The following is a 4,297-nucleotide window of genomic DNA, read 5'->3' as shown; positions in this document are numbered from 1 at the left end:
CATCTCCCATCCAATGCTTATTCACTTTACGCTACTTTATATAAATTTGGTCAACATTTTTAGGCTACTCCTACAGTATACAGAAGAAATTCGCCGTTTGATTGGCTAGTAGAACGAATTTCGTATGACAAAATAATTTTTGTAATGTGCTTACGCCTCTAGGTGGCACCATTGAATAATTTCCACATCAAGACAGCCCCAGTAAGCGTGATACACCTATTATACAGAGACAGCTGTTGGTAAAGGTTTGGTGACTAAAAATATGGTTTGGTGACGAAAGAGCCCTTGTAATGACCACAGAAACCTTGCCATGTGTTCACTGTGTCAGTTAAAACTACATTTATGCATGAGACCAGCTATTACATGCATATTTTACATGCATAAGTGTAATAAGTATGAATGCTGGTAACAAATAATGATATCGAAAAATGTTTCAAGGTTCCCTGAGAACATCATCTTAAGAACATTAGGTACAAAATTCGACGATGTGGCATTGATAGAAAGTACCGTTTTTATTTTACTTGGTTCATTTATTTGATGCAAACTGTTACACAGGCACAGTTTTGAGTGTAATGTTAATGTTTATCCTGTTTGCTCCTTTTATATTTGTATATTGGTCAACTTTTTACTTTTAAAATGCAGTACCACTACATTCTCTATGACGGCATTTACTGTATGTACCCTCCATTTCCCTGCTTTTACTCATTTTTGTTTATCTTACTGATATTGCTTACATTGTTAATATATTCTGTGCTTACATTGATAATTTTTTTCTTTGAATTGGTTTGTCTCTGTCAGTCTCTGTGTTTTATACCTCCTGAAGTAACCTTGCCAAGTACTAATTTTATTTTATTTTATTGGTATTGTTTGTTAATATAAACTGTTATGTAGGCTTGCAGTTCCAGATTTGTGTTAAAGTTTCTTGTGTTTGCTCCCTTTATGTTTGTTTATTGTTCAACTTTTCACTTTTTACATTGCATTACCACTTCACTGTCGAAAATGTTCTTTACTGTATTTTTCTGCTTCAATGTAGATAGGTAATTTCTTTTCCTATGTCATTTACAAACATTGTAACTTCTTTGGCGACATTAGTCAGTAAATGTGGCCTTGTAAACTGAAAACTTGCTAATACAATAAAAGTAATCTTTGTGCAGAACAAAAGTAAAGTAGCGCTTTTCGTTTATTAGTAATAGAAGTGGCCATCTCCATATTTCTGCTGCGCCAACGAAATTTTAATCATATTATTAAAGAGAACAAAAATGCATTAGTAGACAATCCTTATTCATCCCATAGGATTTACAATTTTGACTCGAATTCTCGAACATTCTTTCATTAATTCTTCTAGTAACCTCACTGATACCATGATTCACACATTTTAATTTCTGGTGGTGCCAGAAATGAAAATAGCATCATTTCAGAAATGACCAAAAATTCTTTCACATTTTAACTTTACAGTTTGATCATATTAACAATGGTTTACACATCCCGTCACACTGCAAGCATGCAAGAATTCATATTATATGAGACTTACAGGTTTTTACTAACAATAATAACTGTACACAAAGAAATAAAAAAACATAATTTTTTAAAAAATCACTGACTCATACATTTTACATTGCCATTAAATAAAGATTTAACAGGGAAACATGGTATTGTCATATACTGAAGAGCTTAATAAGAGTGTTACAACATTTGTATAGATTTGTCAGAATCACGAATACCAGAACTATGACGAAAAGCACATACATTTTACTTTGGCATTAAAGAAAGATTAAGCAAGGAAACATTATACATATATTTGTTTCGTGCTGTATAGAGTATAACATTGTGTCACACAGTCTGCGAATTTCGAGGTGGCAGAGTTAAAGGAGCAAAAAGTCTGCATTAAGTTTTGTGAGCAACTCAAGAAAACCTTTACAGAGGCACCAAATGATGCAAGAAGCCTATGGTGATGAGTACTTGAGCCATACTCGATGCTACAAATGGTTTAAAAATGGTTGGACGGAAGTTAAAGGTGACACTCGTTCAGGACGCCCTTCAACGTCTACAGACGACACTCAAGTCAGGAATGTCAATGAAATTGTGCATGCCTATGGAAGACTAACTGCCCGAGAGATTGCAGAGGAATGTAAAATTTCAGTTTGTTCTTGTCATGCAATCCTGACACAGCATCTTTGAATGTATCATGCTGCCGCCATGTTCGTCCCACAGCTCATGAGTCAAGACCAGAAAGACTTCCGCCACGCAATCCGTGAAGAGTTCTTGTACAAAAAAACGAAATCAATGTGCTGCCTCATCCCCCATATTCTCCAGTTCTGGCCCTTGCGGACTTCTTTTATTTCCAAAGTTGAAACCTCCTTGGAAGGACGAAGATTTGCAACAAAGGGCGAGATAAAAGAAAATTCGCAGACTGTGGTTCTCGTGATCCAGCAAGAGGCCTACCAGGACTGCTTCTGGAAATGAAAACGGCGTTTGGAGCGGTGTGTCAATCGTGGAGGAGATTATTTCGAAAGAGATCATGCTCAATAAGTAATTGGTAAGCATATAAAATTTTTGTGGACCAAGTTCCGGAATTTTTCGAACAGGCCTCGTATATACATCCTACTAAGGCTTTCAACCTTTTTCTAAAAACTATAATCAGTTTAATAGTTCATCTACTACACGACAAAAACTTTTTTTTCCTTTTTTGTTAGAATGAGTGTTCAGCAAAATATAAATAAGAAGAAGAATACTGTTATGGTTGCACAGATAATAAACATCGATTTCACTACATGTCCTATAATATCCTTCTCAGTGAAATCAACGAAAACCCTACACCAATAGCTGCTTTGTCTTGCACATGAGAAATGTGTGTCTGGAAATTATGCCTGCGAGAAACTGCACATGGTTCACTGTTCACAGACTCATTGTCAGTCACAAGATTACCGGAATTGTGGAGTTCAGTTCACAGGGGCTAGAATTGCCTTTGTTTCTTCTTTGGTGTCATTGTATTAGTAACAAGAGATCAGGTTCATCAACGAAAAACGAGCGCAGATATGCAATTGTACTTACAGTGAAACTTCCTGGCAGATTGAATCTGTGTGCCGGACCGAGACTCGAACTCGGGACCTTTGCCTTTCGCGGGCAAGTGCTCTACCAACTGAGCTATCCAAGCATGACTCACACCCCGTCCTCACAGCTTTACTTCTGCCAGTACTTACAGTCACTTACAGTGACCAATTAGAATGGTCAGCATGATAAACGAGGCTTCTGTAATTAACCTAGAAACAGACGCTTAGAAAAAGAGGGCAATTGTAACAACGCAGCAGCTGTAATGTCCAGTATGCTGAGCTGAAGTTCTGATATCCAAGAATCTGGAGGGAGGGACTGAGAGGCAGTACTCACTTTCATTGTGTGTGGCAAAACGACACAAAAGAAAAAAGGATTCCCACCCAACTAACTGTAGGAAAGTAGTCTTTGTTGTTACAAAAAAGGGCGGTCAAATCCAATCTCTGTGGCACGCACATGCGCCACCGATCTTCCTTCAATCAAAATAGCGGCTCTTGCTACTGTTTTCTTCGCTGCCTGGGAGGCCCCGGCTCAGCTGTGGTTGTATAGACTGCCTTGATGCTGCTGACAGACGCACGTGCCCAGCTAGAATCTGAGATTGGGAAATGACTTGCTTGCTTTCTACACCACGCCTGCAGATGTCAACAGTAACAACAGGAAGCATTGTTTGATGAGGTTCACCATCGTATGCTTGCAGCTCCTATGTCAGCAGGCAGCAGTCTGCTTCTCCAGAGGCCAGCTCCATTTAGGTCGCCCAGACTCAGTCCCTTTACTGTTTACATAAACGATCTGGTTGATGGTATTGACAGCGGCCGTAGTCTGTTTGCCGATGATGCTGTAGTCTACAGGAAAATAGTATCACACGAAAGTTGTGAACAAATCAAAGAGGATTTTCAGAAAATAAATGCGTGGTGTAATGACTGGCAGTTGTCTCTCAATATTAGTAAGTGTAATCTATTGCGTATAACAAGGCGAAAATCCTCGTTAATCTATGAGTACAAAATAAATGATCAGTCTTTGGAAACGGTAACATCAGTCAAGTATCTGGGTGTGACTATTCGAAATGATCTCAAATGGGGGTAAGGCGAACTCTAGTCTGCGGTTTATTGGTAGAATCCTGAAGCGATGCAGTCCTTCAACAAAGGAAATAGCTTACGATACGTTAGTTCATCCAGTCTTGGAGTATTGTTCGTCTGTGTGGGACCCTTACCAGTTGGGTCTGATTCAAGAGATTGAGAAGGTCCAAAGA

At 38.5% G+C, this 4,297-nt stretch overlaps 1 non-coding gene across 1 annotated transcript; it reads right to left on the bottom strand.

Annotated features, from left to right (window-relative positions):
- Positions 1 to 3,080: 3,080 nt before the first annotated feature.
- On the bottom strand, positions 3,081 to 3,155 carry Trnas-cga. Its single transcript has one exon. It is a non-coding gene; the product is annotated as a tRNA-Ser (tRNA).
- Between the last annotated feature and the right edge of the window lie 1,142 nt (positions 3,156 to 4,297).

The sequence above is a fragment of the Schistocerca piceifrons genome, chromosome 4 (assembly GCF_021461385.2).
Source record: "Schistocerca piceifrons isolate TAMUIC-IGC-003096 chromosome 4, iqSchPice1.1, whole genome shotgun sequence".
Taxonomy (NCBI): Eukaryota; Metazoa; Arthropoda; class Insecta; order Orthoptera; family Acrididae; genus Schistocerca; species Schistocerca piceifrons.
The sequence above is the reverse complement of the archived record's forward strand: the minus strand, read 5'-3'. Positions and strand labels throughout refer to the sequence as shown.